Raw genomic sequence first — 23,809 nt, forward strand, 5'->3', positions numbered from 1 at the left:
ATCCTCATTCCTTGGCTAATGGCTGCATCACTCTAATCTCTGCTTCTGTCCTCACATCTCCTTCTTTGACTCCGATAGTCCTGTTCCTTCTTAGAAGGACATTTGTGATGACATTGGACCTGCGTGGATAACCCAGGATAATCTTCTCATCTCAAGATCCTTCACACAATCACATCTTCAAAATCCCTTTTGCCGTGTAAGGTAACATATTCATAGGTTTCAGGGATTAGAATGTAGACTTTTCAGGGGGAGGAATCATTATTTTGCCCACCACAACGAGTTTTATAATAACTCATCTAATTCTAATAACAACTCTATGAGGTAGGTACTATTATTCTCTCCATTTTGCAAACCTGTGGGAATCTAAAGCAGTCACAGGTTGTTTGTCCAAGGTCATACATTTAGTACATGACAAAGCTATCATTCAGTCCCAAGTAGCCTGTCTCCAAAGTCTGTGCTCTTAACCACCACACTACAAGTATTTGGGGGCCTGATATAAACAGATGCTTTGTATCTCTACCTGCTGACACACACCCTCCACATACTCAGACATCTCACATAATTTCTGTGTGTTTTTCATACACATATCATACATATATACATGCCTTTCACATATGTGTATTCTGTTCACATACATATGCACTACAGATACCTGAATATACACAAAGTACCTGGACAAACCATTCACAAATATCCACCCTGCTCACATACAGTCACACTGCACACACATACACATGCTCTAAACACACACATACACATTTATGCACTCTCCCAGAACCTATGCATAAATACATATTCTCCACACATAGCAAACATATTATACTTTCTATGCTATTTGTACACACAAACATCCTGTGTTCACAACCACATAATGCCCTGTGATAGATTCACCTTGCATACATGAATAGAACCATGCAAACATATATTCCCTTTATAAACACATCTTGCAAAAAGATATATAATATGCCTGCAATGACATACATATCCTGTACATGAATAGACCATGTACACACATATACTCAGCAAATACCAATGTTGTCTAGACATGCACATCTTACCCACACATAGATTCTATGTATATACGTATATACCCTACATAGAAACTCACTTGACATACATACATCATATGAACACACACACACACACACACACACACACACACACACACACACACAGTCCTTTCTCAATACATTTTATATGCACATCCTGCAGTTACAGAAATGAATATCCTATTCAGCAGCATGAATTCCATGCTGAATTATCTGATTTAATTAACACTTCACACACAAAAATATTCTTGCAGCCCTATCCAAGGTTTTCAGGTGCTTCCTCAGGCATTCCCCAACATTCGCTGGGGGTTCTCCCCATTTTCCTGGGGAGGAGGCTGAGGCTGGGGCGGGGCGGGGCTACCTCGGGGCCGCCCCTCCCCTCCCTTCCCACCGCCCGCTGATGAGGTGTGATCAGCCCCCGGCTCGTATCCCTCAGCCCTAGCAGAAAAGTAGTTCCAATACCATGTTTGTTAACTAGGTTATCTAGGCTGTGGAAGATTTTAATGTTGAATTTTATAGCTTTACCACGCTCTGCCGTCCTTGTGAATATTGTAATATTGCATTTTTTACAAGTTACTCTTCTGTTAATGTTCCAGCTAGTAACTTTTATAATCCTCCTCAATGAAATTTTTTTGTATTCTTCCGCACCGTTAACCCCAATGGCGGCGCCTCGGCCCCTGGCAGGAGGCAGATACGAGATGAATTCCTCTTTAATCAGAAATAATAATAATAAAAACACACACGCGGCTCCGCTGCCTCTCACTCTGGCTTTCCTCGCCGCCGCCGCCTCTCAGGGCCGCTTGTGTGCCCTGCGGCCTAGGCCCCGGGTGGCTGCTGACAGAGCGAGGCTTGCACAGGACTAAGGCCCCCGCCCGCTTGGCCCATCTCGAACCCTCACATCTTGGGGTCTCCTTCCCCAACGCTGTGACTCCTGGAATCCGAGATTTTCTCTTGCTTCAACTCTTCAGCCCCCAGGGCACCCTCCCTCTTTTCCATTCCTGTTTCTGCCTTGTGTCTGCCTGTCTGGGCCTCTTCCTCGGCCTCTGCCAATCACTGTTTCTCCCTCTTTTGTCTTTACATGGGTCTCTGTCCTCTTTCTCTGAGGAGCTCTTCTTTCCTCTCTGCGTGCCCATCTCTGCCCTGCCTCTGTTGTGGATCTCTTCTTCCAAATGTCTAGGTTTTCTCTCAGGCTGTTCTCTTTTACACCACTTCAGCCTCTGCATTTCCTGTCACAACATCTTTCCCTTCTTCTTCTTCTTTTTTTTTTTGTTCTCAGAAGACCAGAAGCCATTTGGGGTGCAGAGTGGGGAGTCCTGGCGATGGGATGGACCCTGCTTAGTGAAATGAGGCTTTGGACTACGTTGGGGATGGGTTGGGATTGGGGGTACATTTGGAACCACTAGGGAAAGGAGTGTTAGAGAGGGTCCTGGTGGCTGTGGCCATGCAAACAGAAAGGTTGAGGGTGGGGAGGAAGAGGAGGCTGTCCAAGAGTTGGGGGTGAAGGCTAAGTCAGAGGGGTCTAGGTCCTGGGGCTTGGGGAGAGAAGCCAGCTGGCCAAAAGAGCCCTGGCTGAGTGTCAGACATACTCTTGCCCTGGTGTCCCCTTCTAATGTGAAAGATCCATCAGGTAAATAGGAAAAAATGGGCTTTACTTAGAGAGATGGGGGCTCCAGTGTGTGCATGCTTAGGTGCACAGGGTAAAGGACCTGTCTTCACTGATAACTGCTCAAGAAAGTATGATCCAAGACTACCGCAGACCACGTGAGTTCCTTCATTCAGTCAACAAATATTTATTGAGCCTCCACTATGTGCCAGGCCCAGTGCTAGACCCATGGAACACAACGAAGAGTGAAATACAGTCTTTGACCTTGTGGAACTTATGGACTAGTGGAAGTGACAGATATTAATCAAATGATCACACAACTATATTTTTGCACACTGGGGTCCCTGCTAAGGATTTCGGAGATGGGGGAAGAGTACAACCCTGTGGCTTTCTGGAACCCTTTGTGGGTTGGGGGGTAGCAAATTGGACTCAGAGCCTGAGAAGGGCTCCATCTTCCTTCTCATGTTCCAGCTCCCAAGAAGGGGGAGGGACTCCTGCCCCAATTTTACAGAGGGCACAACTTAACTGAAGTGAGCTTTTATCAGCTGTTTTTCAAGACTCCATCCGGTCAGATTTCCCTGTGGTCTTCCAGATCTGACTACTAAAATGCTCTCCTCCCTCATCGTGCAGAGGGGATCATGGTCCCACACGTGAGAACAGAGGTGCCCAACATCTGGAAATCGGAACCCCAGCACAGCTGAACATCTGGAGCGCTAATCGCAGGAGCCGTGAGCGGCCCCGGAGATGGGGTCGGGGAAGGGGATGGAGGGGTGGAACAGCTCAGCTAGCAGGGTACTCGATGCCCCTGCCCTTGCGCCCCAACCCTCAATCCGGACTGGGCTGGGAATCCGCCTCAACGCAATACTGAGTGCCGCCTCCGCCCCGCCAATGCCCTCGCGTGAACCCCCACCAGCAGAGCCCCAGGTCCGCTAGTAAGGGTTAATGACCCTGCGTCCACTCCTGCCTCCACTGAGGGCCAGGAGCGCGCAGGTGAGGGAAAGATTTTTAAACGACTACCAGGGGAGGGAGAGCAAGAGGGACCAGAGGGGGAAGGGTGGGGGCGGGCGGGGCGGAGACGCCCGGCGCGCTTGTGCGGAGCGCCGAAGCTGCGAGCGCCCGCGACAGTAAAACATCTGTAATGTGCCATTCGCCGCTGCTCGCTGATTGCTCATGGATTAAAGATTAAAATCTCGGCTTTGGCAGATGGGGAGAGAGAGGAAACTCTTACGAGCACGTTTTGCATCTGCATTTCATTCTGCTCTGTTCCCTGCTCCACGCCTGGTGGCGCCTGCCCTACCCCGCCCACCCGGCTCCCCCTGCGCGGCCAGGCTGGGCCGGACCTCTCGGGCCACCGGTCCTCTTCCCGCCCTTCCTGTGGCTTGAGCCCTAGGCACCTGGACCCCCTCATCTCGTTCTCATCTGGGGCTCTCACCTCTGATCCAGCGTTAGTCACTCCCTACTCCCAACCCGACTCCAGGCACGACACGATGAACATCCCCAGAAAAGGGGTACACTCCATTCCACCGGCTGGGGGCGCCACCCACATGCCCTCGGTGTTAGGCTGCCTAACCCTGGCGAGTACCGAGGCCGGTTGGGCTGGGGCGCGGGAGGTGGATCCTCCTGGCCCTTGGAGATGATGAAAGTAATGGTGGTGAGGCCTGGTGGGCTCGCCTGGGCGGATGTGGCCCCTCTGCAGTGGAGGCAGAGAGTTGGGGATAGGAAAAGAGACGGGGCTCAGGAGAACTCTTGGGAACTTTTAGGGTCGGATGGGTACTCTTGGAACAGGGTCTGTTCTGGCTTTTAGATAATCCCTGTAAATGAGCCTGGGTCTGAACCACTGAGGAGATGAAACGTGTGCTCATGTGCTTAGGCACCTGGGGGCAGATCCACTGGCTTCTTCATTTTCCTCACCTCCCAGAGTGTGTCTCTGGCATCAAACCTTGTTGGGGAGGGAAATCCAGGCAGAGAGAACTAGAGACAAAGGACTGTCAGAAAAACAGACAAGTATTTGAGAAACGAAAACAGGAACAAAAGCTGCAGTGTAGTGTGGCAGATGTGAGTACCTGCATCTGGTGGGGGGGGGGAGAAGGCTGGGGAGGTGGCAGGAGGGGGTCCCTGCCTGGGTTCTCAGGCCTCAACTGGGAGGAGGAGGTTGGTTCAGGGTGAGCAGGAGAAAAGCTGAAGAAGGATGAACGAGAGGAGGGTCGGTGTGGCAGATGTAATTAATTACTACATATTAAAATGTTTGTTTACAGAGATGAACAGCGGCCGGAGGTCTGATGGTAATTAATTCACAGCATTTCTCAGCCCTCTTTGAGCCCAAACCCCTCTGGGAGGTGTAGGGGTGGACTGGTCTGGGTGAGGTGCTGGCTTGCTCTTGCCCGCCTCTCCCCAGGGACTGGAGCCCACATGCACACACTTGGGGAAACGGAGGCCAGAGATGATTAGTGATTAGCTCAAGACCACCAGTTTAGTCAGTGATGGAGCCAAGACTGTAGCCCCTGTTTTTTTCCACCTGGAAAGGTATTCAAGGCCAAAGGAACACTGAGGAGATGGTGATCTTGGGCTGCGATGATAACAGAGAGGGCAGAAAGGGGAATTAGAGCTGAAGTAAGGGCTTGGGAAGGAGACAGACTTAGGGCCCATCACAGAGAGGGGACCAGAGGTCCCCTTACTCTGGAGAGGTGAGGTGGGGCAGCATGATTATCAGAAAGCAGCTCCTCCCCGCTGCACCATCCTGGGCCATGACAAGGGAGGCAGAAGCAGTTAGTATCCCTGGCCTTAGAGGCTGACAGTCTGGCAAGCTCTGCCACTCCCCGTCTTGTGACCTTGGGGAAATAATGTGACCTCTGTGAGCCTCCATTTCTTTCTAAAATGGACACCTCCCACGAGGGGTAGTCGGGAGGAATACATTGGTTGTTAGTACTTTCATAGAGAAAACAGGCGGTGACACTTACCCCCTGTGGCTGTCTCTGCTCCCAACTCCTCTTCATGCACACACAGTCACACGCAACAGCAGAGACACACGCCATATTCACAAACATCCTTCAGCTCATTCATTCATTCATCAAGGAATCAGCCGGGGACTGCTAGGCAGGTGCGGGTAGAGGGTTGCAAGATGAAGTGCATATCTGCCTGTTTTGTAGGAGCTCACAGGATTCACAACCATGAAGAGAGAAGCAAAAGTGAAGGCACAGAAGCAATGTCACCTGATAAGGGGTACAATCTTGGGGTAGGAGTGCCAGTGGGCAGCAGGCCTCAGTCTGGTGGCTCCAGGAGGGGAGGTTTCCTGAAGAATCTAGGTCCCAGGCTAGGCCACAAGGAATGAGTAGGAGTGAGGTAGGAGTGGAGGAAGGGGGAAGCTCTGTGGGCAGGGTCAGCGGTTCATAGGTGGGAGGCAGGAGGGGCCCACCACAGACACAGGGATCCCACATAGACCTCTTATTGGGGGGTCTTGGTAGGAGAGCCCTCATTTTCTCCTCCAGGCCCTCCTCCTTTCATGCCAAACCTTTGTCTGAAGTCAGATGGTAGAGCAGGCAAATTTTCTCTTTTGTCTCAGGACTGAGAAGTGAAGTCGGAGCCTAGGGGAGAGGGGTAGGAGAAGCCCAGAACCCGGAGGAGGTTGGGTCAAGGTGAGCAGCAAAACAGCTGGAGAAGGATGAATGAGTCATTGGAGATGAACGAGGCACTCACACCCTGAAAGATCTGGGCTGGTGGCAGGTTGAGAGCAAGAGGCCATGACTAGTATTTGTCTGGGGCTGTGAGCGACATGCTGAGTGTGTGAGTACAAGAGGCCTGCAAGTGCTCCTGGGAGCGCGTGGCGGGGAATGAGTGTGTTCTTGGGTGTATGGCCATGTCTACAAGGATACGTTCATAGGTATGTGAATACATGAAGAGTGGGTGTGAATATGTGCCAGCCTGTCAGCGTGCCCCTGCATGTCTGAGCGTCCATGTGTGAGGAAATGTTGGGAGGCGACTTTTGTACTTCTGGGCTTTTCTCCTACATCCTGGGCCCTCCCCACATATGCTTCACTTCTGCAGACAAAGTGGGAGGAGGGGCAGGGCCCCTGATGGTGAGGGGTCATTCCCCAGCCTGGTCTGACACCCAAGGCCCATCCAGAGTGCACTTGCCTCCCTCACTGTGGCTGAATCAGTGACAGGGCCTGGAGTCCTGGTGGGAGTTTCCATCCCAAGCCCCTTGCCCTGTCTTGGCTTTTATACCTTTGGGGGGAAGTAACACAAGCCATGTGTATTGTAAACAAACTCTCAAAGACAAGTAAGTAAGTAAGTCAAAGGAGATCCAGATAAGCAAAAAGAGGAAAGGAAAAACCACCTGTCAATTCACACCCAGGGAGAGTCTCCTGTACAAGTTGGTATATTTCTTTCCAGTCTTTTTTCTGTGTGAACACTGTGAAAACAGAGGCAGGGTGGTGGAGACAAACCGTCCTGCTGTGTCTGCTTCCTCCCCCCACTGCCAGCACCAACTGCTGCCATGTGCCTCCGCCGGTGCCCCTCTTGTCCACACTCCCATCACCCCAGCTCTTCCTCCTTCCCTCTCCTCGGGGGACAAACGGGAGGGCTTGGTAGCGACTTGTTGGGCTGGGTCGAGGGGACTGGGGCACCTGCTAGGGCATTCCAGCCCTACTGGGCCTGGAGCGGGGGCGCGTGAGAGGAGCAGGGGAGGAGCCGCGGAAGGGAAGGGAGCGGAGGGAGGCGGAGCGGAGCTGTCGCTTCCCATCAGGAGGAGGATTGTTCCCGACACGCGCAGGCCCTGCGGCGTTTCTGTGTCAGGGAGTTTTGCCGGCGCCGTGACCCATGCGAGGGGGGTCGGGCTGCGCGCGGGGAGCGGCCAAGAGTGACCAGCGCGGCCGGCCGCATCATCACCACCTGGCCGGGTCACTGCTTCCCTCTCCTGCCGGGAGCGCCACGGTGTGGGGGGAGGGGTTCAGGGATGGGGAGGGGCGGGTTTCTCTTATCACTGCCCCTCCGTCCCCCTTGGGGAAGGTCAAGTGGGAGAAGCATTTCCCACGTAGAGGGAGAAGCAGGAGATATCACCACTTTGGGCCTCAGTTTCTTCTCTTTGGAATGGAGGGCAGGGGTCTTTCCTGGTCCTGAACTGAGGATGTCCTGTTCCCTGGGAAGTGGATGAGGCCACGGGCTGGAGAATGCAACGTCTGAGGGTGGGCAAGTCCCCCAAAGAGGCCAGGGAAGGCCTAGCCAGGCCCGGGTTTGGCCCCAGAGCCAGAGCTGCTCACATAGGACTGGAACCTGGACTCTCAGTGGAGTGAGGCCAGGGACCTAGAAGGCTGGGGGTGGGGTGTCTATGCAAATAAGATGCTAGTGGGGGTGTGAGGGGCTGAGGTTCCAAAGAGAGGCTGCAGAGAGGGAGGGGTAAGCTCCTGACCTCTTCCCCCCACCCACTGGTCCCATCTGAAGTCAGCGGCTCCCATCTTCAGCACTTAATGATTTTGACAGGCCCCACCCGCGCACCACTGGGGCCTTTGTGTCTGCCAGACCAATGGCCCATCTCCTGGGCCCACCCATCAGTCACCCGGTGCTCCAGCTGTTCCCAGCCTTTGGAGCAACCTCAGCCGTCACCACTACAAATTGACTATCAACAGCCGCTCTGAGACCCCTTCTCTCCCATTGTCTCAGGACAAATGGCCCTTCCCCTGCACACTGCCCCACAGGCCCAGCCCAGGCTGCCTGCTGCTTCTGGGAAGGGGAGGAGAGCCCACTGAACTCTTTGGGGAGGGCTTCCTCCTTCTCTAACCCCAGTAACCTAACCAGGCTGGGCCAGCAGACAGTCCCCACTGCCCCGTCTGTCCTTTTCTCAGTCAGATCTGGCTTCATGAGGCCAGAACTGAAACTCCTGTTTCTCCACAGCCCCATGAGCTGAAGAAATCTTACTCTGTACTTGTTGACAGAGGCTGACGTGAGGGGTAAAAGAGGAGGGAGGGAAGGATTGGTGGGGGAAGCATGGGAACTAGGAGCCAGGGTTCCCAGGAGCCACCGCGGCCAAGCACAGAGCCAAGACAATTACATGCCTAGTTTTGCTGATTGCATTAAAATCATTAGAATGAGGGATCTGAAAAATCGTACATTAAGGGTAGAATTAGGAAGGGCTTTAGAGACTGGCACAGGCATCCCCAAAGTGAATCTGGTACAATTAGCTCAAATTGTGTTACACAAACAGACACTTTCACATATCATTTCAATGACCTTCTCACCATACCACCCCCATCCTCCCTTTCCTTCTTTTTCTCCCACGTACAGGCTCTCTGCTCGAACCCTTTCTCCTCATTCTTCTTCCTCTTTTGCTCTCTTCCTCTTCCACACTCCACCATGCACCTTCTGCCCTGGCTTGCCTAGGTTGTATTCATGAGTAGGCCTGAGAGGATACAGTGGGTGTGGTCTTCGGCTTTGAGGGTGGGAGGTAGGCAGACCAAGACATCCCCCACTGTGCCTGCCCTTAGTCAAAATGCCCGTCTTAGCATCTGTCCCCGTGTCTGTGCCAGGGCAGCAGGAGAGTTAAAATGGTCTGCTTTGGGGTGGGGAGGGGCGTGGGCCTGCCTGCTAGTGTCTCTGTGAGAGGAGGCCTGAATGTCAGAGTCTGGATGAGATTGAATCTGTGGATGCCTTTGTGAGGGTATCAGTGTGCGTCCCGCCGAGTCTTAATCATGTTGGTAAGTAATCTTCCTCCAATGGACATTGGTCAAAGTTCTGGGGAAGAGAGTGTCTCTCTTCTGCTCTTAAGGAGCCCTGGGCTATGCCCTGGGCTGCCACCGGTGGGCTCAGACCTGGCTAGACGGGGCTGCTGTGGGGAGATTGTTGTAGCGCTGGCAAATGGGCCTATCTGGCTAGGAGAATGGTGGAGAAAGGATGGGGCGTGAGTGGGGGTGGAAAATGGAATTGCCAGCCTGGAATGAATGGATGGTGGAGTTTCTCTTTTGTAACCAGGAATAATTAAGATAGATGTGCGGATGGATTAGCTGTCCTGCAAGGTCAGGAGCGCATTGCCGGATCACTCTATTATTTCGCTGCGCCACAGCTACCCGGCTAACGCCTTTTTCATGATATTTTGAACATCCGCACAGAAAAAAAACCAAGTGAGTGCACGAGAGATACAAATGGATCGTTTGGTGGAGAAATCCGTCTTCGTCACTGCCGCCAGGCTGGGATTAATGCGACTGAAGGCTCCTCCAGGCTCCGCCAGGGAGATGGGCTCGGGAAAGCAAGAGAAATTGGTTTGTACCCCTGGGAGCACGATTGATGGGCCTGGCCCGCCAGGCTGGGCTGGGCCACTGAGTTCTCAGGCTGGGCTGGGGGCAGGGCATGGGTCTGGGGCCGGGCCTTGGCCTGGGGGGGCCCTGCCCTGAGAGAGAGGACTTGACTGGGCTGCAACTTCCAGGAGCTGGCTTTGGAGGCTAAGGCTGTGATGGTGGGGAAGACCTGATGTCCCAGGTGGGCTGAGAGACTTCAGGGGAAGAACGAGCCTAGAGGGGACTAATCCCCAGTGACACCCTCTCTCATGAGTGGTCACGGGGAGGCTGCTAAAGTTTGTCAGGAGATAGGATCTGAGAAGAAGGTCTGGACAAGAGTGATGTGGCCCATTTACTTGCAGAGCAAATATTTACTGAGCCCGAACCATGTACCAGGCACTATGCTGGGTGTGATAAACATAGTGTAGTTCCTGTCCTCATGGAGCTTGTAGTCTAACTGGAAAGGCAAACACTGAGCAAGTCATGACCACCAAGTATTATGGGGCTTGTGATGGAGAAGCCCACAGCCAGGGGACAGGACCTCAACTAAGAGATTAGGGAGGTCTTCCTTCAGGAGTGACATGAAAGCTGAGTCTTGAAGGGTGGGTAGGAGCTACCAAGATAGGGAAGGGAGAAGAGCAGTATTTTATAGGCAGAGGGGACAGACTGTTTGAAGATCTGGAAGTTAGGGGGATGATGGAGGACTCTTTACCTGATAGAGGAGACAGAATCTACCATCAGAGAGGTCACATGACCTGTCCAAGGTTACACAACTAGCAAATGGCAGAGTAGGGCTAGAATGAAAGGCTTTTCCTTGGCCTTCATGTGACTGCAGGATCCTACTAGTCTGGTGGAAGAAACTTGTTTCTTTGGTCTCTGAAAATAGTTGCTATGTGAGGCTCACTTAGAAGGCCGTAAGAGAGGGGAGCAGGACACACTCCTCTACCCAGACGTTCACATACATGGAGTGGAGATGGGCTCGGTGAGATGATGGGAGGGAGCCTGGAAAGTTCTGCTTTTGTTTTTCCTTTTTATTTATTAAATGTATGGATATGGTCAAAATTTAAACATTATACATGGGTATACAGTGAAAATTAAGTCCCTTCTCACCCTTCATTTCAATCCCTATATTCTCCTTCCCAGAAGCAAGTACTGGTGTCATTTTGTGTATAGAAATGCTGTACATATTGTAAAAATATTCTCTACATTCAGAAATGATAGCAAACTATACACATTTTTTTAATTTAACAAATTATTTTACAGATTATTCCAGAGTAACACATGAAGACCTCTCTCGTTCTTTAGAACAACAATGTAGTATTTTATTGTGAAGATGTAGTGTTATGTATAAAACCAGATTGATGTACATTTAGGTTGATACTGGTCTTTTACGACTGCAAAAAATGACAAAGTGACTATCCTTGAAGTAGAATGATTGGGTTAAAGGGAATATGTCAGAGGGTGTTGGGCTTTGGGTTTGAAGGGAGAGAGCAATGATGTAAGAGGAGTAAGAAATGGAGATAGAGAAGGGCCAGGAGGGATGATGGGTACAGCAGAGAAAGCAAGGGGCTGAGTCAGCGAGACTCGAGTCTTAGGATCCAGTGTGGGCTCTGTCCTTCACTAGTTCTGTGTTCTTTACTAGTTCTACGTGATCTTGAGCAAATTATTGAACTCATCCAAAACTTTTTTTTTTTGGTAAAATGAGAACAATATGAATCTCACTGATTTGTGGTGAAGTTTAAAAATTTTCCATGATTGTGTATGGAAAAATGGGTGGCGATACAATAAAAGCAGCAATTATCACTGGGTAGTGGGATTTGAAATGTTTGTCTTTTATATTTTACGTTATCTGTATTATCTAAAATTTCTATGATGTGCATGCATTATTTCACAATCAGAAAGAAATAATCCAAACTATAGACACTTTTGGTGGTGGTGGTGGTGGGGGGGAGCAAGGAAGGTAGAAGCCACTGCAGGCTCAAATACTGGGCAAGATTACTTGGCAGAGACTGCCAGGGGTGGGTTGGATTTACAGAAGAATAGAGGCAGGCAAGAGAGCATATCAGGTGGAGGGATATGAATGGCAAAGGCGTGGAGACAAGAAAGCATCTGTGGGAAAAGCAATCCAGTTTAGCTGAAGCAGAGTCCTTGAGCTTGTTTCATTCATTCATTCCTTTAACAAACATTTCTGGAGCCCAGATTCTGGGCCAGGCACTGTGCTCTGCCCTGGGGACATGATGGTGATCACAAACAGACGCAGTTCCAGTCCTTACGGGGCTCATGGCAATTAACTAAGTACACGAGGACGTATACCTTATTCCTATGAGAAGGTCTACAAAAGGGCCTCTGAGAGCCTGTAATAAAGGGGTTTGGCCTAGTCAGGGAGATCAGGGAAGGCTTCCTGGAGAAAGTCCCCTCTAAATTAAGAACTGGAAGGACAAATAGGTGTTAATCAGGCAAATAAGGAAGGGAAGAGTGTTCCAGGAAGAAGGAATAGCAAGGTGGATGGCCCAGGAGCAGGAGGGAGCCTGGTGAGTATGCGGGACAAGTGCAGAGAGCAAGAGAAGGTAGCTGGAGACATTGGCAGGCCAGGCTGTACAGGGCCTGGCTCGTTGTGGGAAGAATTCCGGACTTTATGTTGAGAGCAGAGTGGAGTCATGGAAGGGTTTAAGCCCACAAGTAATACGATCAGGCTGTTTTCAGCAGTCCCTGTTGACCACAGAGAATGGAGGTATGTGAATTAGTGAGGAGACCACTGGGTGACAATGTGAACGAGGGGAGTAGCGATGAAAATGGAGGGAAAAGGATGGGACTCATGGAAGAGGAGTGGAAGAAAAGGCTGTAGAGGGGTGTGTGTGTGTGTGTGTGTGTGTGTGTGTGTGTGTGTGTGTGTGTGTATACTTGCGGTTTGTGGAGAGTGGATGTAAGCCAGGCTGAAGAATTTAATCAGTTGGCCACCTGGAACCCTTGATATCCAAACAACCACCATTCACAGAGTGTAGTGCTTACCTATGCTGGGCTATGCATAATTATTTTTTGCATGCATATCTCACTTAAGCCTTGCAACTACCCTGTGGAGATGGTACTTTTATTCCCAATTTATGGGTGAGGTTAAGCAACATATTCTGGGTCATCTGCTTTTTTTTTTTTTAATTGGGGAATATTGGGGAACAGTGTGTTTCTCCAGGGCCCATCAGCTCCAAGTCATTGTCCTTCAATCTAGTCATGGAGGGCACAGTTCAGCTCCAAGTCCAGTTGCCGTTTTCAATCTTCAGTCACAGGGAGCACAGCCCACCATTCCATGCAGGAATTGAACCGACAACCTTGTTGTTGGGAGCTTGCGCTCTATTCAACTGAGCCATCCAGCCGCCCTTCTGGAAGCTCAGCTGAAGCTCGTTTTCTTCAATCTAGTTGTGGAGGGCGCAGCTCACTGGCCCATGTGAGAATCGAACCGAGGACCCCGTTGTTCAGAGCTTGCTCTCTAACCAACTGAGCCATCCAGCCACCCCTGGATCATCTGCTTCTTAAAGGCAGAGCTGGACTTTACACCCTGCATTCTGGTTCCAAAGTATAACCAACCACCAAGCTACACTGTTATGGAAGCTTTTTGAGCAGGAGAAGGATGTGATCAGGGTTGTGACTTTGGAAAATTAATCTGCTGGCACTGAGCAGGATGGATGATGGGTGTAGAGAGAGAGAGGTCCAGAGACAAATATTTCAGTTGGGTAGAAGTGAGGTCAGAGGATCTAAGCCACGGTGGGACCAAAGTAATGGGAAAAAAGGTGGATGCAAAGGCCACTATGAATAGACAGGATTTAAGGTCTGTATCAGTTCTCTATTACTGCTGTAACAATTTACCTTAAACATAGTGGCTTCAAACAGCACCTATTTTAACATCTCAGTTCTATAGTTTGGAAGCCTGCGTGGGCTCAATTGGTTCCTTTCGTAGAGTCTCACAATGCTGGAATCAAGGTGTCAACTGGTCTGGAGGCTCTGGGGAAGATCAGCTTCCCAACTCATCTTGTTGGCAAAATTCAGTTCCCCATAGTTATAGGATTTAGGTTCCTGTTTTCTTACTGGCTGTTAGCGGGGAGTCACGTTCAGCTCCTTAAAACCACTCACTGGCCCTTGCAGGTGGCCCCTCCATCTTCAAAGCCAACAACAGTGCAGTGTTCTTCTGCTTTGAATATCTCTGACTTCTGCCAGCAGCCAGAGAAAACTCTGCTTTTTAAGGGTTCTGTGATGAGATTAGACAGCCCCCCCCCCCCATAATCTCCCTTTTGCTAATCTCAGGAGTAACACCAGGGGGTTAACATCATGAGGCCATCTTAAAATTCTGCATAACCACAGGACCATTTGTGTTTCTGTGTTTTGGAAAGTTGGGTGAGGGGGGTAGAAGAAGGGGTGGTGTGAGGATAAGATGGCTCTGAGGTTTGGCCACTAAATGATTTGGAGCATCGCGATGACAACACTGGGAACAGGCATTCAGGAGGAGAGCTGATTGGGAGGCTGGGTAAGATCACGAGGTGGGCATCTAGGTGGAGACATAAAGCAGTTAGAAATTAGGAATTCCTTCTCTGGAGAGTGGTGATGTGACATTATTTTTCACCTTTGTATTGAGATATATCACACATACAGTAAAGACATTAATCCTAAGCTTCCAGCTCAGCGAACTTTTACACATGCATATACCTGTGTTACCACCACTCAGGTCAAGATTTACAGCCCCCACCATGTTCCCTCATGCTCTTTCCTAGTCATTATCTCCCCACAGGTAACCACTGTTCTGACATCTATCACCACGGATTCGTTTCGCCTGTTCTTGAACTTCATGTAAACAATCATACAATATATACTCCCATCAATATTTTTGGGGTGCCTGCTCTGTGCCAGACTCTGGAGATGCAACAGTGACAAGACAAAGTCCGAGTCCTCATGGAACTCAAGTTCTGCCCAGAAGGAAGAGATCAATACTGCTGGAGACAACAAGATGGCCAAAGGGGAGAGTGTGGACAAAGAAGAAAGAGGATGAAGATAAAACAGTGAGAAATGCTTAAATATGGTAGCGGTCGGGGGAGGGCAGAGTGATCAGAAGATGGAGAGAAGCCAGAGTGCAGACGCCAAAGAACGGGGCTTCAAGAGGAAGGGAATGATCAACAGCGTCACATGCTGCTGAGAGGTTAATCAACACATATTTATGGAGCACCTGCTTCGTCCAAGGCTAGGCACGGAGTAGAATACAGAGTGGCATAAAACTCCCTGTAATAATGATCTCTAACATGTCTATAGAGATAAGAGAAGGCCCTGGCTTGGGGAAAAACACCATAAAATTCAAATATGAACGTGTCATTTTCCTGCTTAAAATCTTCCTGTGGCCTCCCATTGCCAATGGAATGAAAATCAAAACCTCACCGCTGCCTCCCAGCCTTTGTGGTCTGACCACTGTGGACGTACTTCTATAGCTTCATTTTTACTCTTTCCCTGTTGCTGTGACTCTCCAGGCATCCCAGACTCCTTTTCTTCCTTGTTCTGCTCCCTCTTGCTCCCAGGCCTTCGCACATGTCATTTCTTCAGCCTAAAACACTTTTCTCTTCCCCGCGTCCCCTGCCCCTAGAAAGATGTAGCGAGCTCTACTCACCATTACTCACATCTCTGTTTGATAGTCATCTCTTCCCAGAAGCCTTCCCTGATTTTCCTAATTAAAATAGTTCCCTATATTTTGCACTCCCACAGCTTGAGTTATGGAACTTTCTTTCCTAACACTTGTCATGGTGGGTAATTATATACCTGTGTGATTATTGCGCAAATGTTTATCTCTCTTACAAATTGGAGGCCACGATGAGGGCAGAGACCTTATCTGCTTCTGATCATTAGTGATGTTCCAGCACCTAGCTCGGGGCTGTTCCCATAAGGAGGGCTTGATAAGCATTTGCTGAATGAATGAGCTTATGAATTTGAAGTCAGAAGGCCTGTCTTTAAGCCCTGGCTGGGTGTCCTTGGATTAGTGGCTTTCTTCCCCTTCTCTGGGACTCAGTTTCATCATCTATAAAATGAAGGGACAGACTCTAGAAGGGCCTCTATGGGCTGATGTCCTCAGACTTGATGACTCATGCTCATAAACATGTCACTGGGCTGCCCGCCAGCACATTAGCACGGAGATTGGTTAGTGCTGAGTAAGATGGTGAGGAACATCAAGTACTGTGGAGACAGGACAGAGCTATGTGAGCTAGGATGATCAGAGAAGACTTCCTGGAAGAGGTGGGCACAAGAGAATTAAATAGACGGAGGGAAAAGAGATTTTCAAGAACAAGAGAAGCGCAGAAACATGAACCGTGACAGGAGACAAGGAGACTGGCCTGGGTGGCTCCCGTGTGAAGGATCAGCCTCCTTTAAATAGGAGAGGCCCTCTGTATTAGTTTCCTATGGCTGCTGTGACAAATGACCGCAAACTTAGTGGCTTAAAACAACAACATATATTATTTTACAGTTTGGGAGGTCAGAAGTCCAAAATCAGTCTCACTGCCAAGGTGTTGACAGAGCTGGTGCCCTGTGGAGGCCCCAGGGGAGAATCTGTTTCCTGGCCTTTGCCACCCGCTAGAGGCTGTCCTCATTCTTTGGCTCATGGCCCTGCATCACATCACCTGTTTTTCTGCCTTTGAGTCTGTTGCCTCCCTTTTATGAGGGCCCTTGAGATTCTAGTCTACACACTCCGATAAGCCAGGATTTATAATCTCCTGGTCTCAAGATCATTAACACGATCACATCTGCAAAGTCCCTTTTACCATGTAAAGTAACATATTCACAGATCAGGGCATTTCTGAAGGATTGGTTTTCAGTTTACCAAGCCCTAGTGGTTATTCATGTGGTCTCTGGAGTCAGAATGCCTCAGTTTAAGCCTTGGCTTTGTCACTCATTAGTGGCTTAATCCTAGGTGACTTATTTAACCCCTCTATGCCTCAGTTTTCTCATTTGTAAAATAAGGAAATACTGTTGACCAGTGAGCAACACAGGGAGGTTAGGGGCACCAACCACCCAGGCAGTCAAAAATCCATATATAACTTAAGTCAGCCTTCTGCATACGCGGATTCCCAACCACAGACGGAAAATACAATTGACCGTCGAACAGGGTTTGAACTGCGTGGGTCCATTTATACTAGGAAAAGTTGTTGTTCAAGGGTCAACTGTAGTAGTACACACCTTATTTTTTCAGTTATCTACTTCTATATGACAAACTATCCCAGAGCTTAGTGGCTAAAAACAACAATGATTTTTTAAAAAGTTTTTTATGCTGGACGTTCTTCTGCTCTCCATGGTGCTGGCTGCATTCACTCTTGCAGCTGCGTTCATCTGGAAATTCAGCTGGATTCAGAACATTTAAGATGACCTCGCTGACATGTCTGGCAGTTGGTGCTGGCTGGCTATTGGCTTGCAAAGCCATAGTTCTCCTCCAGGTAGCTTCTCATCCTCCAGGGCCTCTCTCCTTCCATTAGCCTTTCTAGCAGGATAATTCAGATTTCTTCATATGGTAGCTGCCTTCCAAAAAGGTGATGATGGAAGCTGCAAGGCCTCCTAAGGCCAAAGCCCAGAAATGTCAACCTGTCACATTCTATTGGTCGAACAAATCACATGGCCAGTCCAGATTCAAAGGGAGGGGAATAGACTCCACCTCTTGTGCAAAGTCATTGCACAAGTCTTGTGGTATCCACAATTTGCTACAGCAGTGGTGAGAATTCATGAATTAAAACATGTAAAAGGACTTAGAACAGTACCTGGTACCTAGTAAGTGCTCAATTTTTTTTTTTTTCAATTGCAGGGTTTACTGCTTGGCTGCCTAGATTCAAAACTCAGCTCCACAACTTGTGGCGAATTCTTCCCCACTCCAATCCTCAGGGTCCTCATCTATAGATGAGATTTTAAGGGTAAAACTTACTTTACAGTGTTGATGCAAGAATGAAATGCAATGATATATGCTAACTCTTAGCTCAGGGCCTTGCACATAGTTAGTATTCAGTCAGCATTAGCTTTTCATATTACCAGAGTTCCCTGTTCTGTGTGTTGTTGTATGTATTAGTTATTTATATCTCTGCCAAAATCCCTTGTGGTAAGTTTCATTATCATCGCAGTCTTGTCATGGCTTCTTCTGTATGTCCTTAGTTACAGGACTTCTAAGTTCAGCTAGTCTTCAGGCAGTTCTCAATGATGGTTCTACAATTTTTTTTTTTACATATTTTTATTTATTTATTTATTTATTAAATTTATTGGGGTGACAATTGTTAGTAAAATTACATAGATTTCAGGTGTACAATTCTGTATTACATCATCTATAAATCCCATTGTGTGTTCATCACCCAGAGTCAGTTCTCCTTCCATCACCATATATTTGACGGTTCTACAATTTACGTGTAATTTTGTGGTGGTTGTGGGAGGAGGCGAGCACAGCATTTCCCTACTCTGCCATCTTGACCAGCAGTCTTATATATTTTTTGTTTAAGACTATCATTGACCTTGTGTGGTCGATACATATGCATGTATATAGGAGGAAATGGAAGCCTAAAGTACCTAAGAAACTTGGGGAAGACAGTAGCACTCTTGGGACTGGGACCAAGGTGTTTGTGACTCTTTCCACTTTACTAATGATTTCTAACTTTTTTAGTAGAGAGCCCCCCTGCTATTAGCACATATTATGAAGGCTTGAATTTTAGCTTTCTAATTATTAGGGGGAAATATGTCAATTAGTACATCCTTTTTATCAATCAACACATACTTTTATGTCAATTAGCACACACTTTTAACCTCTAATGTGTTAAAATTCAGTTCATAATATTTCTGTGAACATGTGACCTTTTATTAAGGTTTTGAAGAGTATATATCTTTATACAAAAATTCAAATCAAAACTCTGTGGACCCTCTAAATACCTTTTAAAAAATTAGGCTTTCTCTGATCCCAGATTGAAAACGCCTCCATCAGACCACATTCTTTCACATGAGGAAGAAGTGGATGGGGCGTCTGGGTTCTGAACAAAGAGGGTCTCAGGAACCCAGCTAAGGAGCTTTGAGTCTTTTTGTAAGCAATAGGGTATCATTTAATGTCTTGTAATTCGTTATTTATTGGGTTTTTGAGGATTTGTGATCAGGAAGAATAAAGGCCGAGAAAAATAATAACAGCCAATATTGATTAAATGCTTACTGTGTACCATGTGCTACACTATACTCTTTCCTTACTTCTTCTTCTTCTTCTTCTTCTTCTTCTTCTTCTTCTTCTTCTTCTTCTTCTTCTTCTTCTTCTTCTTCTTCTTCTTCTTAAGATTTTATTGGGGAAGAGAATTGGACTTTTTTGGGGAACAGTGTGTACTTCCAGGTCTTTTTCCAAGTCAACTTGTTGTCCTTTCAGTCTTAGTTGTGGAGGGCGCAGCTCAGCTCCAGGTCCAGTTGCCATTGTTAGTTGCAGGGGGCGCAGCCCACCATCCCTTGCGGGAATCGAGGAGTCGAACTGGCAGCCTTGTGGTTGAGAGCCTGCGCTCCAACCAGCTGAGCCATCTGGCACTGACCCACATGGGAATCGAACCAGCAGCCTTCGGCAGTAGGAACGTGGAGCTCCAACTGCCTGAGCCACCGGGCCGGCCCAACTCGTTCCTTATTTCATCTCACTGAGTTAGCTCACCGCTGTGAGGTAGGTGCTGTTGTCCTTCCACGTCACAGATGATGAAACCGAACCTCAGACTGAATAAGTAACTGATCAAGCTAATAAGTAATGAAGCTGGATGGCAAACCTATAAAAAGTCACTGAAACTTTTCTTATGGGGAGGTCACTGGTGACTTGGTTGTGGGAGGGAGGGAGTAGGTGGTAGAAGGCATAAGACAACAAGCATATATAATCAGTTGGGGATATTTGACAGTGAGGGGTAGGGACACGTAGGATACTAGATCCAGAAGGTGGTGCATGGTAGGAAGACTCTCAACGCTGAGAGGAAGGAGTTAGGGGAGAGGACAAGATTGGGAAGTCTGGACAGAAGAGAGGGTCACTGAAAGAGCAAGTGCTTGGAGGACTGCCTCTCCCTGTGTGACTGCTTCTCCTGAATTTCCAAGGGTCTTCTCAACAAGGCTGAGATTCCTCATGCACCAGGCCTCCTGTAGGAAAGTCCCAGAGATGGTGCAGGCAATGACCAACGTGGGACAGCTTTCACTTCCCCTTCGCACACTTTATGCTCCACGTAAATCAGGCTGCTCCGCTTTCCCCAATCACAAATGGCACCAGAGGAAAGAGCATGGATTTCAGAGACAACCAGTTCTGGGCTTGAGGCCAGGCTTTGCTGCTTACTAGCTGTGGGATCTTGGGCAAGTTATTTAACCTCTTTGAACTCCAGTTTCTCATCTATATACTTGGAGATAACAACACCTATTTCTAAAAATGATGGCAGGGGTTAATGAGATAAGAGGGGTGAAAGCTTACAGCGTATGCTTGGCACAGAATAAGTATTCCTTTTTTAAATTAAAGTATATTGGGGTGACAATTGTTAGTAAAGTTACATAGATTTCAGGTGTACAATTCTGTAATATATCATCTATATATCACATTGTGTGCTCACCACCCAGAGTCAGTTCTCCTTCCATCACCATATATTTGGTGAGTAAGTGTTCCTTAAACACTGGTTTCTTCCTTCTCTGCATGTCTGTTCATACACTTCTTTTCTCTGGCCAAGCTGTTCTAGGCACCACCTGTTGAAATTCTGCCTAACACCTGTCCAGCTCCAGTGGCACTTCTTGCATCAGTGCTATCCCTGACCCTGCCAGCTTGTGTAGCTCTGTCCCTGGCTGGTATATCAGAGTATCTGTATTACTCACAGGGAACTTATGGCACTCACTGCTTTGTAGTGTAGAATATTTGTGTTTGGCTTCTGTAGGCACATAATAAATATTTACAGAAAGAAGCAAAGGATGTCAGGGAGAAAGCACAGGACCAGTTTTACATCCCTGGTTTTTTTGTTTGTTTGTTTGTTGTTTTTTTTTTGGTGGCATCTGGAAATTCTCCAGCAGAAGCTGGGAGAATTGGCAATATTTAGTTGACTTTATGTGTGGGGAGTGGGGGTGGGGGAGTAGGCAGGCAGACCAAACTTGCCCTTGATCAATCCATCGGGGGAGGAAGATATTGGTATCAGTGAAACTTTAGTCTGGAGGAATCGATGATGTCGTTGGCTACATTGAGGGTTCACGAAGGCTTGATTAATTGGATTGGGGTACCATGGAGGAGTCTGTGTTCCTAGAAATTAACCAGTGAGTTTGATGCTGAATTGAGTTCAAGTTGAGAGCAGATTGGAGACTGGTTGGAACTGGGATTGGAGGTGACACCACTTATCCTCCCATTGGAGCACCTTCTGCATCTCAGCTAGAGCTGAAGGTTATACCCACTTGGCCTCTCAGGGATGGGGGTAGGGAGTGACATATCTGAGGGCAATGGAGAAAGAGGAAAAGGGCCAGTGCCGCTGGATCATGGAGAAGTGGCTTCTGATTTCCCCACTCATCTCTCTCTTGCCGTATTCTCCTGGGCCACCCAAGACCATCGCTCATGCAGCCCAACCCCCCTAAACCTCTCTCCTCCTGGACGGCATCCCCATTTTCTTTCAGCGTCTCCAAATCTTCCCACTCTCCTCCCCCAACATTTTGAGACTGACAACTGGTCCATTCCTATTTCTCAATTCCTTTTCCAGGGGAAGGTTTGTTTTCTAATCCCTGATGCTGGTTTCCTCAATGGAGACAAACAGCAGGAGAATGTTTTCCTCTGCCCTATTAACAGGGCAGATTAAACAGTAAATCATATAACCAACACATCATTTCTTCCTGACCCTTGAATAAGCTCAGAGTCTCCTCCGGGAGATGAAACTTTTCCTGACAATAAGCAAACTGAAAGATGGCACAAGGCAGCCTGTGGGTGGGGAGCCAAAAACAGGGGAACACAGCAATAATAATGTTTCCCCAGGATTTTCTGCTTTACAGAACAATTTCAAACGCATTATCTCAGGTAACCCTCATCACAATCCTATGATGCAGGCCTAATTATCTAGAATTGACAGATGGGAAACCGAGGCTCACAGAGGTGAAGTCACAAAGATCTGATAGCCAGCAGATAACAAAACCGGGAAGGAGGGAGCAGGCTTATTTGGGAGTCTTCAGCTTGTTGAGTCCTTTCTGAGTGAGCTCTGCAGCTTGAAGGTGCCCCTCCTCCTGAGGCTCCTACCCTACTGCCAGGTCCTGGGCTTGAAGGACAGGGGAGTCTCTCAGGCTTCCAGGCCTCGTCCTACACTCCCCAGCTCTACCCCCAGGTTGATCCCTGTGGCTATTTGAGCCATAGGTGCCCTCAGAAGCCCTATGCCTCCCTCCTGACCCCAGGGGCCAGTCTGTGCCCCTTGCCCATATCCTGAGACCCTGAGAAAAACCCTCAGCCATCCGTCTGGGTCCCCTCCCAGCAGCAGGTCAATGCTCCCCCTGCCATGGACAGGCTCCTGCGATGATGGATCACTGGCCCCAACGCACATATTATTATGAAATGGGTTTATTACACTCTAAATCTCTCACTAATGTGCCGCTGTTTAATCCTTTTATCCACTTCTCAGTCTCTCAGGCTCGGCCACAGCTCTCTCCACCCAGGACTAGGTCTGAATGGTTTATTGGATGATTTCTGACTTGGGGGGACTAAGGTGGGGCTGTTTAGAGGAGGGGGGAGGAGAAGGAGCCATGCAGCCCTTGAGAGACGTCCAAGGGCTTGTGTGGGGACTTCTACCATGGAACCTTCCGAGGCCCAAGTTCACGAAGGGTCCACTGCTGTCATGTCAGTCTGTCCAGGCCACTTCTCCTCTTCTCCGTCTCTGTCTCACTCCACCTCTGCCTCCTGGCTCTCATTACCTTCTCACTCCCTCTCTGGCTCTGTCTCTTTTTGTCTTTCTGTCTTCTCTTGAAGCCAGACTGTGGTCAGGATGATGGTATCTTGTTCCCCCCTGGGGTGTGGAGGGTAATAATCCCTGATCTCCCCCACCCCACCTCTAGCCGCCCCTCCCCCTTTCTGGAAGTTTCTGTAATTCTGCTGCGTTTCTGTCATCTCGAGTCAGTTCACCCCAGCCCCACTGACCAGCCAGCTCCTTCTTTTGGCACCTGCTCCTGATGTTCTCCTCTGGCTTCCCTCTTGTACCCCCAACTCCTCCAACTGCACTGCTTTTGGGCCACCTATGTGCCCGCCGACACCAGCCTCCTCTGCCTCCCCACGATGGCTGACACCTCAGCTCCCAAGGTCCCCTCACTCTTGCTATGGCCAACGCCCTGCTGGCCTTCTCTCCTTCCTCAGTCTCTGTCTCTGTCTCTCCCTGTGTCTCTCCCTGAGCAGTCCCTCCCCTCTCTGACACACCAGCCGGTAAGGCAGCCAAGGCTTCCTGCTGTCAGCTGGGGAATAGATAAAGATAAATGATATTATGTTAAATTCCACTTAATGACAAATTTTTAATTTTCTGAACATGGTCATTTTCTGGCTAGTGAATCAAGTGGAGGGAGCTAATTACATGAAGATCTGAACAAAAATAACTCCTAATTTTCAAGGATAATGGAAGAGAAATGTTGGAGATTAATGGCACTATTTATCTTTTTTAAATTTCTATCTTTCTCTGTGATAGCCGTGCTCCCCAAGGAAAATATTCATAAAATGAAATTGAAGTCGTAACTTAATAGGTTATTAAAATTTTTGAGTGCATATCACTTTCCTTCCGCAGCACTGTAAATTTAAATTGAAGTTTGCGGCTCCCCGAGTCACCAGCGGAGTTTTTTTTATGATGGCACAATAGAGAGAAACATGCATCTTTGTCAGGAGGTATTTGCTAGTCTAATTTTATGGCAGGCCGGATTATCAGACGGGA

At 48.5% G+C, this 23,809-nt stretch overlaps 1 long non-coding RNA gene across 2 annotated transcripts in view; it reads left to right on the top strand.

Annotated features, from left to right (window-relative positions):
• The window catches only part of LOC141572907 (uncharacterized), a 54,444-nt gene that overhangs the window by 20,107 nt on the left and 10,528 nt on the right, over nucleotides 1–23,809 (top strand). The window contains exons 2-3 of one of the 2 annotated variants that reach the window (XR_016018894.1): nucleotides 9,750–9,899; nucleotides 14,689–15,703. This is a non-coding gene — a long non-coding RNA (uncharacterized LOC141572907). Of the gene's footprint in view, nucleotides 1–9,749; nucleotides 9,900–14,688; nucleotides 15,704–23,809 lie in introns of those variants that run through there. The other variant, XR_012498458.2, reaches the window with a different exon arrangement.

This window comes from Rhinolophus sinicus, chromosome 15 (assembly GCF_057876585.1).
Source record: "Rhinolophus sinicus isolate RSI-liver-muscle chromosome 15, RSI-T2T, whole genome shotgun sequence".
NCBI lineage: Eukaryota > Metazoa > Chordata > Mammalia > Chiroptera > Rhinolophidae > Rhinolophus > Rhinolophus sinicus.